Genomic DNA, 16,420 nt, shown 5'->3' with positions numbered 1-16,420 from the left:
TCACAAAGGATAGTTATGTACTGTTAGTATTTTCTTGCTAAGAGTTTAGTTTAATTAGTTGAGTTTAAACATAACTTACTGTGAAAAGCAAATGTTTTAGTATGTTATTTTTTTTATGAGTTAAGACTAGGGAAGTATGAATTTACAATGAGAAAGCATACCAAAAGCTTAAGTGTTCTTCAGCAATATCCAGAAAATAGGTTTCTGCTGAAAACCTGTTTGGATTTCTCTTTTTCCCCTTGGTACTGTTGAACGAATAGCCTTTAAATCCAATTAGTTTTGTGTCAGATAACATCTGAAAATATTTTATTGTATTCCTTCCACAAAAAAAAATAGGGTGAATCTAATAGAATTTTACATACTATTCTAAATTACTCCCAGCATTTAACATAGTTATCTCCTTTCTATACAGCTTGTCCTAGAGTTGTAGTCCTTCTAGAGAATTTTGTTCTTGATCACTAGGTGTCAGTGATTCAGCTCAAAGTTAAGATGCTTCAAGGTATAGCCAGAGGAAATCGAGTCAACTGAATACTTCTCTGGGCTCCACTGACTTATGACTTTGACTATAATGGGAGCTGAGACACGTAGCTCATATGCAAATGCTTACATTTAAGTATTAGATGTAGGGAAATAATTTTCTCTCAGCCTTTATGTTCTGCTAGACTCTGGTGAGGCTAGTTTGTGATGGTCTGATCTAGAGCCAGCTCAAGGTTTCTTGATAGACAAGGTAAAACTATTTGGTGCTCCAAGAACAAAGACAAAGGAACACATATTCTGTTCTTACCTTTGATGGCAGCAGAGCTCAATATTTTGGTGCCAGTAAAAGAAATTGAGGTCAAGAAAGGCTGCGAAAGGCTGGTAGGACTTGTCAGGCCATGCAGAGGGGTGGAAGCTCTGGGAGAAGCAGATGGGCACGTGAAGAAGCAGACTGGGAGAGCTCAGAGGGATGTAGCAACTGTGAGTGGGAGTTCTGTTCCCCAGATATGTTGTTGGAAGGCTGGGATGGGTCAATGGGAGCCCTTACCTCAGTGACAGTACAAGAGAAACCTACGTCTTCACTTCTAAGTCCACTCTCTTTCCCGAGCTGCCTTTATTTCTTACGTTCCCAAAGTAAGAGCATCCAGAAGCACCATCACGTGCACAAACACAATGTGCGTGGCAGGCCTGGCCCTCAGCCTGCTCCGCTGCCAGCACCCAGCAGCTCTGATAGCATAAGCGAACTAAGCAGAGGGCAAGCAAATACAGCTCTTGCTGCTTAACCCAACCCCTTCCCATTGTGGTTGTATGGAGAGGGAGCAGTCCTTCCCCCTCCTTCCTTTTTGTCCTACCTGAGTTCTTATAGGAGAGCTTGGTGCTGCAGGACCCAACATTAAGTGACACCCAACACAGTACACAACTAATTTGCCCCACTTCTGCCTAACACCTTACAAAGGGGGTTTTTTTTGTAATATTTTGGCAAAAAAAATTTTTAGTAGAGCTCAGAGGGTCTGAAGGTTTGCTTTTTGGCCAGTGTTTTTATTTCTTGACCTGTGCAACTGTTCTCTCTTTGGTGTGATGGTGAAAAGTAAGAATAAGAAAAAGTAAAAGAAAGAACAAAAGGAAGAACAAAACTCATTTGAGTTATGTCTGTCTGCACTTCTCATGAAGTAGTTATCAATTGAAGCATTATTTTGATGTCTCTCCTAATACTCAGTATGTGTAACTGTTGACCATGGTTTTGGGCAGTTTCCTTATTCTGCATAAATGGTATTCTCCTTCCACATGCTAAAGCATTAAGGATATGCTCTACTATGTTGGAGGCTTATAATTTTTGTATTTTGTTAATTGGGGGAGTGGTTTGGGTTTTTTTAATCTATAATGAATTACACCTTAAAACAGCCTTCTGCTTTTCTCTTGGTCTCCCTCCCCAGTACAGAATAGTATCCCAGGATTTTCCCCACTTTGATTGTTAGGGACAAACAACATTTGCTATAGTCTGAAGCCTCTGAGAACTGCTTCTTTAATCTTATTTGAAAAATTACTACTTGACAGATGAATATTTTTTCCAAGTAGGATGTGCTGCTCTTGATAGCTTGTTACAGACAGCATGGAGCTGTTAGGATTGAATTGCTCTGTTCAGTCACAGTGTGGTCATTGTGGCTGCAGCTGTTCCCTTTTAGCTCCCTCTGAGTGGTTCTGTCCTGATCTTCAGTGTGATCCTCAGGAATAACAGAGCATCATCCTCTGGGCCAGCAGAGCCCTCAAAATTCCCTATTAATCACCCTGAGAGGTTCACATAATAGTGTAAATGATAGTGGTTGTTGTATGATGTGGAGATTTGGCTACGGAGAAGTAAACACAAACCAACTTACTCTTAATTACTTTTTAAAGGAAAACAGATTTCCTCTGTAGTGATAATCAATGAGGCTTGTGTTTGGAAGAAAGATGGATTATTCAAAATGAAACCAAATCTGCCCAGGGCGGATTTCCAATTGATCTTATTCCTTTTTAAGTTCACTTATGCTTTCATAAATTTGCTTTAGGAACAATTTTAAAAGCAGTGGTCCAATTGTGTCAGCCAGTACATTCTTCATACCTTTTATGATTTTCCAAACTTCAGTTTCCATGTCTAAATGGCATTGTGAACTACTCTGATATGTATTTCTTTCTGAATCTTAATCTTCCTAATTAAAAGTCAGTGACTACATAGTGACTTTGACTATATTTGTCAGATGCAGAAATGCAGGACATAGCTTGGGTCTCTAGGTCTTGAGAAGACACTCTTAACAAGTCTGTTGTCATTACCACCATAAGCAGCTGCATCAGTCACACCCACCAAGAGGCTGTACCTGTGGTCTGGGTTCTTGTACCCAGACTCAGGTCTATCCAGCTTAACCTAGAACAACTCCTTTGATGAGAGGATGCTTATACGACATCTCTTTTGGGTCCAGTGTCTCACAGGCATGTATACAGCCATGATGTTTTCACTCTGTGCTGCTCTGCCAGTTTGCTATGTCATATACCAGTGTGCCACGCTCTTCCAACAGCATCAGTGGTGTGGGAGGCAGCCTCAATTCCAGCACCTGTTTCTCCTCCAGGCTTGCAGCTGGAAATTGGAGGCCTATTCTCTTTCTGGCTGTTTTCAGGCCTGCAGAACCAAAACCCAGGTTTGGCATGTAATCCTCAGAAATACCTTTTATGAAAATTAACTTTGGGTTTTTTAAGAAGCCCTGAAGCTGTGTGAATTAAAAGCATCACGTTATCGAGTTTCCAAGTAGAGTGACAGATTGTTCCACCCTGTCCTGGTGCCATTGTCAGATCAGAAAACTGAATTCTTCATTCCTCACGATGTTTCCTTGGGTGAAAAAGAAATACAAAGTCTTCATAGCTAGAACTGAATAATGTCAATTCTGTAATGACAAGATATTACAAAATTACTGTCTCATGTCCTTTAGGATTTGTTTTTCTTTATCAGTCTCCTCTGTTAGAACATGTTTACAGTAGGTACTCTTTTAAACTAAAATTTCTAAAAAGATTCGAAGAAAGAAAATAGGGAAATTACCTTGACATTCAGTGACAGCTGTAATATCATGTAAATCATTACTAATGGAGAACAATTATGGAGGCTCAGAGTCGATTGTAATAGATTTTTCACACAAAGAAGGAAGGATGTTGGACCTGCTGCAGAGCCGTGAAGAAATAATTACATATCATCTTTCGTACCTAAAAAAATGATATATTTTTAAAGATGTCGCACTAGACATCACACACTCAAGAACATCATGTCCTAGACAGTAGGGTGTTTTGTTTGCATTTACATCTTTTAAAGCAGCCATCTGTACTGCAGCATCCTCTGTGCCTGCTTCACAGTTTGGGTGTGCTGTGTGCACTGTTGTTTCATTTTGTGCAGTTGTAACCTTTTGAGTACATTGCAGCCATTTAGGATCCATGTCCTACATGCTGACTGCTGTCTGCTGTCTTGCCTCAACCAATGTATAAGTTCTTTTTCAAAGTGACTTCTACTTATCAATGTGACCTCCTCAAGACTAATACCTCTCCCAGAGGAAAGGCATCCTATTTCTACAGTGGTATTTATACTAAAGTCTGAGAAGGTTTAATGAAATATAGTAATTTGAGGTTCAAAACTCTAGTGGGAGATAATTATTCATAGACTATGAAGATGGAATAGATGCTAGATGAATGCTTATTTGCTTCAAGGACATAATGCTGTTTGCCCCAGCTATTTGGTTAATTTTCACCTGATTTTTCAGTTCTTTGTATCAGCACTTACCTTAGTTATGAGCGGGTTTTGGTTAATCCCTCTTGTCTCTTGCCTCTGCCTTACAGATCATGAAAAATTACTATAGAGCAGCGAGCATTGACCTGATGGGTGGAAGGCTTCAATTACACCTACAATTAGACTTGCCTTTTTTTCTGTCCAAGTGGAAAAATAAAGTGGCACTAGGACATGGCCTGTTTGTGGACTGAAGCCCAGAACCAGGACCTGCCCCTCCATTAGATGTCATTAGAAGAATCCCAAAACTCAGATCCAGCCCTGCACCTTAATCTGCATGTTGTAGTGATTTTTGTGTCATGGAACTCAAAGCTGTGTTGTAGGATCATTTAGTGACATGAGTATAAATACAGGGACTTTTTGAGTGTCAACATTAATTTGCTTTAAAACAAGTCACATTTGGGGATCATGACTGTTTTCATTTGTTTGTCTGTTGCAATTGCCTGGGCACAGTACTTACCTGCTTGTTCTCTGCCTTTATTCTGAAGTGCAGAATTAGTTCTTTTAATTAATAGTCAGGTAAAGGATGAGCAGTGTTTGATATGAAGGAGTTTGGACTTAATGTGTTCTCAGAAGACGGTTTCAGTTTCCAGCATTGGTGTGCCATCTGTGAAATGGATTTTATATTTAAGAGCTGTGTAAGAATGAACTCAGCCTAGTTTATATTCATTAACAGGAAAAGTCTGGTGTTCTTCCTGTATTTTGGACTGGTCAGGATCTGTCTAACCATTTGTAGAAGGCTTTGCAAAGGAAAGCAACCTCTAACAATGGTAGTTAAAAAAACCCACATATTTTATGATCTTAACCACTAGTCACATAAAAAAATCTTTGGTGTTTCTTGAAGACATAACAGGAGCAGAACATACATGTTTTCTTTCAGTTAATCCCCAAACATCTGTTTTCCCAGTGAATATAAGTATAAACAAGAGAATGAGAGGAAAGTTTATTTCCCGAATTTCAATCTTTTTGTGAAACTCTTTCATCTGAAGTTTTTACAGGAAAAAAAGTTTTGGGAAAGGGGCATGTTCCTGAAATATTTGCAATGTTTAAACCTTTGTTTCCCTTGATAAAATACGCACAGAAACCATTTTGACTACCTCATCAATTCAGTGCTGTGGGAGACATCACATGTTAAAAATCTTTAAAATTTGTTTAATTTTTTTTTTTTACATTAAAATGTATTTTAAATGTGTGTAAATACATGTTTATATTTATATTCCTTTGAGCTTTGCTTTTCTTCCCATTGGAGGATTGTTCAGGTAGCTGGCTACTGAAATGCTATACCAATCTGATTTAGTTCATGACCAACGTTGCCACTTGGTTTGTCAATATAGCCTTTAGAGAAGTCACATATCATTGCCGTGCATTAATAGGTTACTCGGGAGAAAAGTAGTTTCTGGCAAGTATACTATGATGCTGATCTCTCAGAGTAGTTGCCCAAAAATATCTGTAAGAGAAACCACTGCTTGGGTGAGGAGAGGTTAAACATATGTCACCATGATAGGCTAAATTTCCACATGTTGGGTAAAGAAGGAAAAAAAAAAGAAAAGAGGAAATTATAAAGTGGATGAGACATATAACTGATTGGCTAACAAAGGTAACTCACCTGGACTTCCTTACTATAGTATATTTAAAGGTGAAAAGACAGAGGAGAGGCAAAGGAAGATGAGGCCTTATTGAAGACAGTGGAAAAGTAACCTGGACGATGGTTCCCTCTCACTTCAGAGAAATAAAAGCAGTTTTCATCTATGAAATTCCTACCACACTTGGTAGTAGGTGATATTCCTTGGTGATACTCAACAGGTTTATATGAGCACTGGCCAGATTAATGTCTATGTTTAGGAAAGGAGTGGATTGATGTCCTGAAGATAGTATAAGAGGGCAAGGGCTTAGTAAATTATGGTAGAAAAGATAAGCCAATAAAAATTATTTCAGTAACTGTTGAAGGGATGAAAAGCCCTTCTTTATATGAAGCTGAGAGATGTAATATTCTGACATTATAAGACACGCATTTAGAGAGTGGTCTGCAAAAGATATCTGAGAACATGAGGCATGCTGCTGTGTGCAGTCCCCTCTCCCCCAGATATTGGGGGAACTATTTTCTAAGCATTCTGTGTTGGGGGGAAAAGGCAGTAGGCAGGTTACGAGTTGAGCCCTTGATCAGTCAAGTTGGCTGATAGCTACAGAAAGCAACACACAAAAAAGTTAGCAAACTCATTACAAGGGTTGTTTAATCAATGCCCTTAAGGGGGAGAGATTCCCTCCTCCTGGAAGAAAGCAAAGATATTTGTAATACTATTAAAAGAAGAGACTGCTTGTCTTCTCTACATATTTCATTCATAGGAACTGATTAGTTCTCATTAGTATTGACAGACTAGTAACATGTTAGATTTGTTTATCCAGAGCAGTATGGATTCATGGTAGGGGAAAAAATTTCATATAATATTAGAAAAGCTCTACTATGAACTATACAATGCAAAATAATAACACATAAGTTATCTGAGGATCTTCTGACTAAATGCCACTGAGCAACTGAGGGGATATATAGAAACATTGCATTTAGGAAAGAAAATGGAGGTAAAGTGAGACCTTGCATTTCTGCTGTGTATAAGGGTTTTTAGGTTTCTGAACTAGTGAAAGGAATATCTTTAAGCTGGTTAATTAACATGGCAGGAGCCTCCACATGTCTATAGCTACAGCAGGACAACATCTGTCTGCAGCAATTAGGCAGGAACTTGCAAACTGAAGGGCTGCTCACAGATGGAGCAGATAGCTTGCCAGGCAGATGACGTTTAAGACTTTTACTCTTAAAAACAAAAGCAAACACATATCGCTGGCAGTATTTGAGTATAAAACTATTTATGATAAATCTGAAATGTTAAGTGCCTGGTATTTTGAAAAAAAAAAAATTGTGAGGGGAAAACCCCCTCAAATTCTTTCAGTAGCGTAAGCATTCATATGGATGTGACAGAAAAACAGAAGGTCTTACTGAAGGTTTATTGTACTGTGTAAAATAATAAAAGCCTTTGAAGAATTGGTAGAGATGAAGCTTTCTTGGATGTGCAGAAGAGCTTTCAGTAAACTAAATATATTTTTTACTTTTGATAAGATTAGAGAATTGAGATTGTTAAGGAATTTCTTCTGAGTCTATCAAATGTGTAAGACTGTTTGGTCAGGGAATATTGTCCTTCAAGAGTAGGATGTGAAATCCTCTGAAGATACTTGAAAATACCCTATAGTGTTAAGAGGATTTTATCCGTACATTTATTTTTACTGTATGTAATGTCAATATTTATAGAAAAATTCTCATATTTAATAGTAGCCTGCTCCACTATTGATTAGATGACATGGGATTTCATGAGAGCTAAAATTTATTTCAACAAAAAATATGGTAAGACTTAGCGTATAAAATCTCAGAGAAAAAGTATCATCAAGGAAAGAAGTTCTGAACAGTGAGGAAAGAATAGAATAGTTGCTTTTGATCTCCCCCCAGGCTGTTCAACTCCTATGTGGGGAGTAACCACATGTAGCCACCTCCTCTACCCTTTTTGCACAAGATCTTTCTGCATCCATGGCTGGTGGGACACCTGGAGATGGGTCAGCAGAGCTCAGATCAACTGCAGGAACCAACACAGGGACTGAAGGCACCAGTACTTGAAACCTGAGATCTAGTGAAAAACTGTCATTCCTATATGTGGGGAAAAAAAATATTTGCTGAACTTTATTTCATAAAAACTGAGAGAATAGGAACATCTCATACTGAAACAACTAATCTGAAGTATAAGCTTACAGCTGCAGTGAAGTTTCTACACAAATAAGGTGGTACTGGAAGAATCGATTTATTTTTCTCTATACCAATCCCTTCTTGCTGCAATGGATCGTGTTGCATTCTGGAGAGAGAATTAGTCAGCTGTTGGTATTGGGGGGAAAGAAAACCGGAGGCTTACTTCAAGGTGAACTTGAATATGCGTCCTTTGTTAGGATTTTAGGCCCACTTCTGTCTGCTGGTAGAGTTATAATCAATGTTTTTTGCCATGTAGTTGATAGAGGATCTGTGTTTGAATATCCATGAGTACAGTGTACATTAACTTGCTACACTTGTTTGGGAACTAGCAGAGTACGGTGTTTTTCCCAGTAATATACATCTGGTATTAGAGCCCGATCCAAAACATTAGTCAGTTTTATGACTATAGACAAAATTTTATGACATTATTCAGTAGTGTGATAATGATGAGCTGATTCTTACAGATCTTCATGGACTTTTCAGCATAGAACCAAATTGAAATTTAAGTTTTTCAAAATTTTCAAGTGTTTAGGTAAGTGTTTCACTGGTTTTGTGAGTCAGACAAATATTTCGGGAGCGAAGTTTCTTGTAAGTTTTCTAGCAGTTTCTGAATTGCTTTTGTGTAATACATTCATAACCTAATTTGAAGAACCTTTATATTAGATATCATTTGGAAGCAGAGTCCAACTAGTTAAGATTATTTTCATACAGATCTTGATTTTTCTTTGGAAGCCCTTAGCTACTGAATATGCTGTTAAGGTAGAGTCTAGAGTCTAGGAAAACCAAAACTTTTTTCTGAATGTTACTTCAAGCTAATCCGTTTTAAAGAAAAAGAGAGCAATCTTACTGCTTTTTCTGTGTTATGTCTTGCAATTTCCAGAACAAAACAAAGGAAAAAAACAAACCAACAAAAGGAAAAAAACCCACCTCTGCTTAGTATGAATTACACAAGAGCATGAGTCAAGAAATCCTTTTTATGTGTCTTCATATGCACATGCCAAAAAGTCTCTGCCAGAGTTACTCTTGATTGGAATTCACAGCGGTTTGTGAAGAATAAATACTGAAGTGCTGTCTTGCACTTTCTCCTTTAAAATATTATTTTAGGAGGAGCCTGAGCAGCTGGATTGCTCAGAAAAGGATCTGTTCAATGAATATCTAAGAAAGAACTCTTGGGTTACTAAGCTGTAATTGAAAGGTAAATTTTGAGACAAAACAAAATTAAATTACTGTTTGCATACTTTATTGTTCCTTTGGGATTTATAATAACATCTCTTGCAGTATTTTTTGCCTCCACCCACAAAAGTGTCTTTGATTGTTGAATTAAAAGGTTTAGGTTGCAGTTTCTTCCTCTTTCTGAAAGACTTGAGCAATTATTTGAATTTCCTAAGAGTATATTAAAACACAGGAGACAAAAGCCTAGCTTCTGTTTTCAGCCCTAGTTGTGGAGAAAGGCAGTGTTACCATGTATGCTGTCCATCAGAGGACCAGGCATTTCTCATGTAAAAAAGTCTGAAATGTTAATATTTTTGTTGCTAGTTTGGTTTTGTTGGTTTTTTCTGTTAGCTAAAACCAGGGATTAAATGCACAGGGCTTTTAGTGGAAACTTCAAATATAAAGCTAGCCTTAAAGTTATAAAATTAAATGTATTTGCTAAGGACACTTCGTAAAGGATGACATAATTGGAAGACGTGAAATAGGAAGTTCTTACAGTGTTTTTTGGCTTCCAGAAAGGGTATGGTGCCGGCATGCCCTGGACTGCCAGCATCCCCAGGAAGCTTCCTCCCTGGCTTCCTTCAGTGTGGGGTGCCTGCATATGCCTCTTGGTTCTTGATTCTGACACAGTAAATAAAACTTTGGCAAGGTTTATGCCACGGGGGGCCTGAATTGCAGATCTGGTTTTTAGGTATAACTCCAGTGCAGTTGTTCCTAAGTGGAGACTGCTAGGTTAGGACAAGTAGCAGGTTAATCAGTAGTACAATTTTTAGAATGTGGATTCATGGTTTTGTCCTTTCATGGTGGTTTTGGAAGATTATTAATCCAACGTGTATTAAGGTTGAGCAGCAAGTAGTTCACTGTCTGAAAGCCAGATTTTTTTCTTCACTTTTTGTAGAAATAGGTACAGAGTAGGAGGAAGGAGAAAAATTCTTTCTCTCCCCTGCTCTGTCCATCCTCCTGAGCAAGAGGTCCAGCACAATCCATTAGCTTCCAGGGCAAGACAGAATTTCCTTTCCCTCAGGTACGCTTGGCCTTTCCTCACAAAAGGTGATGTTTGTTGTGGGTCCTTTATGGGACAGTATTGTTTGTCAAAGTGAAATCAAGACTTGGTGTACATAATTATGGGATGAGGGAAGAAGATGGTGATGTTAAGGATCCTTGAAATGGATTACAGTAAGCCGTGTTTAACCCTCTCTGCATATCTTGCTAGTTGCTCTTCCTTTCAAGTGATAAAGTTTCTGGAATAAAGAGCTGAGGTAGAGCCCCATATTCACCCTAAGAAGTTGGGCAGAGGCTCTCTGGTAGCAGCTTGCACATTTGCTGGGCTCAGCAGAGCTGTGGTTGCCAGCTGGGGAAGAAGCCCAAATGCAACTTGCTCCTGCTGCTTGTTGTCATGGTCGGGGTTCAGCCATTCCAGGAAACACAAAAACAAGTTCTGGGGAAATACGAGTCTTTGCCCATGGGAAGCACCTAATTAGATGTGTTTATCAAGTGTTTTGTAATTACAGAAATATGTAGCTAATTATTTTTCTTTGAGCCACCTCATGCTTATCTTTCTTAAGAATGTGCCGTGAAGAATGAAAGTAAACTGCTGTTTAATTGTACTTTAGAAATAGATATTTAAGGCAACTGAACCATAACAGTGAATGGGACGCAGAGACTAGACTAATGTTTGAATAGCATGAGATTGATATAGAACTTTCTCCTGTGCTACCTTTTTCTGAAGTTTTAAATTTTAAAATGCGTAATACAGAGCAAGGATGGTTCAGATCAATGATCTGCTTATTTGCAAGAGGTAGCATATTTGCTAAATTCTAGCCAGATTAAGGTTCTGGATTTGATAATTTGGTTTTTCTTTCTTCTTTTTTCTTTCTTTTTTTTTTTTAAGACCCAGTTAATTATTTGAAAAATACAGTGTAACAGGAAAAGTATTTTCCAAACACTAGTAGCTTCTACTTGATGCAGTTTTATTCAAAATGGAAAAGGTTCCACTCCAAATAGTTGTGTTATCTACAATTTTATACATCTATTTTTAATTAAAATAATAATTTTTTATTATGAATTATTACATGATAAAATGTGGACTATCTCAGGAAATACTCATCCTGAATAAGCAAATAATGCTAAGGTTACCTGTGCTTATTTTGGACAAAATTCTCTTGCCTTATGATCAATGATTCACTGAGTTATGGAGGTATTTTTATGTTCCCCAGAGAAACTAAACCAAATGCAAAACCAATAAGAAAGAAGATTTACAGCTCTTTGCCATAGATACTGCTTTTGAATACAAAAAAAAAAATTATTGCAATATACAATGTACAAACAAAAATCGGTAACCTCAGACATTTATTCCTGCAGTCTCCTGTATACAAAGCTTTTAATCAGAGCAAAGCTTCAGCTCGTGAGTAGTTCTCTGCAAGATATTACAGGCACCTCCTTGTGCTGCCGAGCCAAAGCTCAGTGCTTCCTCTTCCTCCTTCCCCCTTTCATTGCTCTCTCCCAGCCGTGAAGACTCTGGGAGAGTCCCATCGGGAAGAATGAGTGGCCAATGCTGCTGGACTGGGTGCAACACCACCAGGCAGTATTCCAGCCTCAGGAGAAGGCAGGAAGTAGAGGGGAGGCTGAATTACCACTGAGTCAAAGACAGGGAAGAAGAAGGGTTTAGGAATATGTGCATATATATATGTATTTATGTATAGAACAGAGGGGAATTGGAAGAGAGGAGATGAAGAACATGCAGAGATGAACAAGGAAGGATGACCCTGTGGTTGATACATAAGATTGAGACTAATTTACTGCATTGTATATGATCTCTAAAGTTGGCTATGTACTTAAAGGGTTGTACAAGCACCATACATTAGATACGGGGAGACAGACTGAATCAGCAGAGAATCTCCTGAATCTCCTCCTGTGTGAGGTGAATGGCAGCCATGCGATTCCAGGATAAAATCAGAAAGGAGCAAATTCAAAAGATCTTGAGCTTTAGCTACTTGGCTCCACAGGCTGACTGCCATTCTGTTAAAATACTGATAGACTTTAGGTTTTGGCTGATGGTAGGTGTTTCAAATGTAGGTGATGTATTGCTTTAATGGAAATTGCTGTATTACTACTTATGGTTTTAAACCCGTATGTTTTGTGGTTTAATTGGAAAGAGAGGGTAGAGAAATCTTGTGGGCAAAGCTGTGGAAATAGAGGGAAATTTTCTTAAGTGTACTGTTAAAGAGCTGAAAGCAAATTGTGATTTGATGGCATGAGTAAAATCCTCTGCATTCATTTTCTTTCTGTGTTGTCTAACTTAACTGTTGGTTGTACAAAAAGCAGAGATAATTAGTGTTTGAATTGTGGTAATGTAGAAACCAGAACCAGGACTGCAGGTAGAAAATGGTGTTGAATTACTGAGGCCCTGCATTAGAAAAATTGCTGTCTACTCAGAACAAACAAAACACAGAAGTGGAAAACTGAGGCATGAAAAGAAAACAATTTGTTCCATAAGAAATCAGGAAATAAGCTCAGGGCTTATGATTGTCATCCTGCATTTTAATTCCAAGCGCACTCTCTCTCTCAGAAACAAGAGTTAATATCAAATTATTGAACAATTTAAAAAGAAAACAAACTCCATTTGTTCCATCCACTTTGGAATTAGCAGCATTTTTCAATTAATATTTATGTCATTATATCCATTGTTGCTTTACATAAATGAAGTATATATAATATGCCAAATTTTAGCCAATGACTATGCTAGATATCCATGGATTGTAACATCAACCAGTTTCTGCTTTTCTACATAACAGTACCTTAAGAGAAAATGAGAATGATACCTTGTGGCTCAAGTCAATGCAACCCATAAAATGTACATACTTGCAAGCAATGGTTCTTGAGGAAATTGTAGAATAAAAAAATAAAAAAATAATTTAAAAGATCACTTAACAAATATTTTTAGTGGGTGAGAAATGAGAAGGCAAAATAATAGAAGGCAGAACAAACTTAGTTGAATAAATACTTTACAATTACTCATTCTTTCTGCTGAAAAAGAATCTCTTCTACAACTGCAAAACTCTCACTGGTAGATTCAAGGAGTCTGCTTGTGTTTTCACAGTGGAAACATTTAAAGCATTGACAATGCTCAAATCAGAAATCCATGTAATAATATAAGATGTAGGTGTTTGAGAGAACTCAGTGAAGTTGCAATACATAGGCAAATGCAAAGGTGTCTCTGAAAGAGCATCTATATATAGAATGCTATTACAGTTAAGAAAATGTAATTTATACTTAGGATAACTTAGGGTCTTGCTGTATGTATGAGTGAAGAAAATCCTTATCTTTGGGGAATAACAATGGAAGTAGCTTCCCCTGATGGACTGGGCGTAGAGATCTGAATGCTATTGGCACTGGTTTTGACATTGGTTTTGAATAAAAAACCAGGTCCTTCGTACCTTTTCTTTTACACAAAATGAAAACCTAATGACTTGGAATTGAAAGTGTACATGTCTTACAAGTTTTTTATTAAATACATGTTTATTTCAGTAGTTGGGAGCCTAGCTGAAGACTAGAATCAAAAAATTACCAACTGAATAACCAGTAATGTGCTTTTATTTATGCTGTAATTTATTTGGGAGAGAGATGGGAGTAGCATGATAGTAAGACATTATCTTCAAAGTTGCCATGGTAATGCAACCTACTACCTGTTGCTAAGACTATGCTGTGGCTGTTATTACTTTTATTACAGCTCTTAACATCTCAAGATGTATCCTTTCGTTTTAAGTGTTATTTATGATTCAGTTTCATTTGTAAGAAAACCAGTAGGTTTTGCCACTTGCCAGCAGGGCTCTAGAGCAATAGGAATGATAGCAATGCAAGAACCTGATTCTGTTAACATAGGTCCCATCCTCTAATACAGAGCAATGTACAGGCTATCAAACCATTTAGGAAGACAAGAATATCAAGACAGTTGAGTTCCCTATCTATGTTATTATCCACTTTCCCTGGAAAGTCAGTGATCAATATTTGGAGACAGAAATGCCAAAATGCCCCACCAATAATGCGATATAAACCCTTCAAAATGCAAACAAGTGGTTCTTAGCATTAGAACTAGAAATGGTAATATCCACTTTTTTAAGAGGATCCTGTCTGCTGTAAGTCTGGTTTCCTGATCCAGCAAAGTGTCCTAGGACCTCTTTTACTGTCCTGAACCATGCTGAGCAGCAGCAGTATGGTAAGCCTAAATTCAGCCAAAGTGCTTTCATTCAGAATCACAACAACGTGAGACTCTAAAGATGCTGTCAGTCATATGCTACTGCATGTGAGTACTGTAAACTGCAGGTAAGAGTGGAAATCATAAATGGATCGCTCAAAAAAAACCCACCAAAAAATCAGAAGCCTGTCTCCTCCTAGCTGCCTGTTCTCCCAGGCTTTCGTTTTCATCTATTACTAGTGAGTTCAGCCCCTCTAGATAGTAGATGACCTTCTCAGTACAATACAGTTCAAGGAAAATGTTTACCAAAGTCAAGATGGTCTGCCTTTCATGTATGGAGGGAGTGATACATGACTTCTGTCTTCTGCACTCACAATGCTATATTTATACAGGTCTCCGTGCTTTCTCGTTGGATTCTTTTTTTCAAGACCTGTCTCCTAGCTTTAGTTCAATAACTCTTTATTCTTTCCTGCTGGATAGCAACACTTGTCCTTTTCATCTATGTGTGAAAGCCATTGGCTGAATTTTGCAAAATTTGTATTGGTAAACTCCTATATCTGAATTTCTCATGTCTTCAAAAAGAAAAATTTGTGATTAAGCAGGCTGTGCAATTTGCCTGTTCTTATGCTCTCTTTCTGTCTTCATGTCCCGTGGTTTAGCACTTGATCGAAACTTTTAGATAATTTTTTGTATTTTTGTCTAGAAAATACTGAAAGTTAAGTATCACACAGTAATATCAAAGAGATACGTTACTGCATTTTATCCAGAGCAGCACTCTGAGTGCTATTGCAAATGATCATTTTTGTTTAACTGAACCGTGGGATAATACTACGCTGTATGTGCATACACAGCACATACGTGTTTTGAGGGTGTGCCTCCACTGATGGGAACTAAAGGTGTATGTATCTGTTATATTTATTGCAAAATAAATAGTCCCAGGGATAATCACAGTGAAAGGCATACTTACAGATAAGAGGTCTGGTGTGGTCTCAGCTGTCTGAATACAGTCCTCATGGATGAGGTCTCAGTTTCTTCTCCAGCTATGCTCTGCTTATAATTGTGGCACCTAATTTAGGAACAGAAGCATCTTAAACTCCATCTGCAGTCAAAGACAAAAACATGCATCTCTGAAAGGTAATTCAGGCTCTTTAAGTGTTAGTCACTGGGCGGAGGCAGCTATTCCTCTCCACTGACTTACACCTACGAGTATGTGAAATATATTTGACCTTAAGGCAATAATTCATAGCCCATTATCAAACTCAAGAGACAATTGAAAGTGTTTCCAGTGCATTATAACATATTGGCATTTTGGAAAGCTACCTTCTTTAGCCCGTGCAAGATTGTCTGTCCTAATTGACTGGGCATTTTGTCAGTCGGAGATTGCAGGCTCTGTGTTTGCTCATGCAAGAACAAACAGGTCTGTGAAGAGGGAAATGTAGGTACTGCTTCAGTGTCTGAATTTCTGATGACTGCTTTTATATGGTTCTCTATGGCAGTTTTCTCATCCTCTTGGATTTCAGTTGTCTGCAAGAACTTTTCCAAAGTCTGCATGTTGTAAGAGCTGTGCCTCAAGATACTTCAGTTCAGAATCTTTTCACCAGAGTTATTGATATGATATGATACGATTTAAGGGAGGATTTCAAAAGTGTCTGTGTAATACTCATTTAACTTGTTCATTTGTCAGCATGGACAACTGCTAAAGGCATGCCTGTGGATCTTAGGATCTTCCCATATATCCAGATAGGGTGTGCATCAGTGCGAAAACAAACTTACCAGGAGAATTCCAGTATTGAGAGGGGTTTTATGAAGATTGTCAACTTCTCTTTCTTGCATTTTACTGATTGGCACAAGGAGTGGTTATTATTCTGTTTGAGAGATTAAGATACAACAGTGGTATGGATTTTGGTCAGTAAAGGAGGACAGAAATTAGAGCTACAGGTACAGTCAAACAGTGCCG

At 37.9% G+C, this 16,420-nt stretch overlaps 1 protein-coding gene and 1 long non-coding RNA gene across 8 annotated transcripts in view; one reads left to right on the top strand and one right to left on the bottom strand.

The window, feature by feature from the left end:
• PDE7B (phosphodiesterase 7B) overlaps nucleotides 1-16,420 on the top strand; it is a 174,142-nt gene that overhangs the window by 114,365 nt on the left and 43,357 nt on the right. The window lies entirely within an intron of this gene.
• On the bottom strand, nucleotides 1,714-15,623 carry LOC135411613 (uncharacterized). Of its 2 annotated transcripts, XR_010429228.1 has the most exons (4): nucleotides 15,431-15,623; nucleotides 4,734-4,880; nucleotides 3,542-3,702; nucleotides 1,714-3,334 (listed from the first exon to the last, which is right to left on the bottom strand). It is a non-coding gene; the product is annotated as an uncharacterized LOC135411613 (long non-coding RNA). The 2 variants fall into 2 exon arrangements; XR_010429227.1 differs by having other exon boundaries at nucleotides 3,542-4,880.

Source organism: Pseudopipra pipra, chromosome 3, assembly GCF_036250125.1.
Source record: "Pseudopipra pipra isolate bDixPip1 chromosome 3, bDixPip1.hap1, whole genome shotgun sequence".
Taxonomy (NCBI): domain Eukaryota; kingdom Metazoa; phylum Chordata; class Aves; order Passeriformes; family Pipridae; genus Pseudopipra; species Pseudopipra pipra.
Note: the sequence above shows the minus strand (reverse complement) of the source record. Positions and strands in the feature narration are given on the sequence as shown.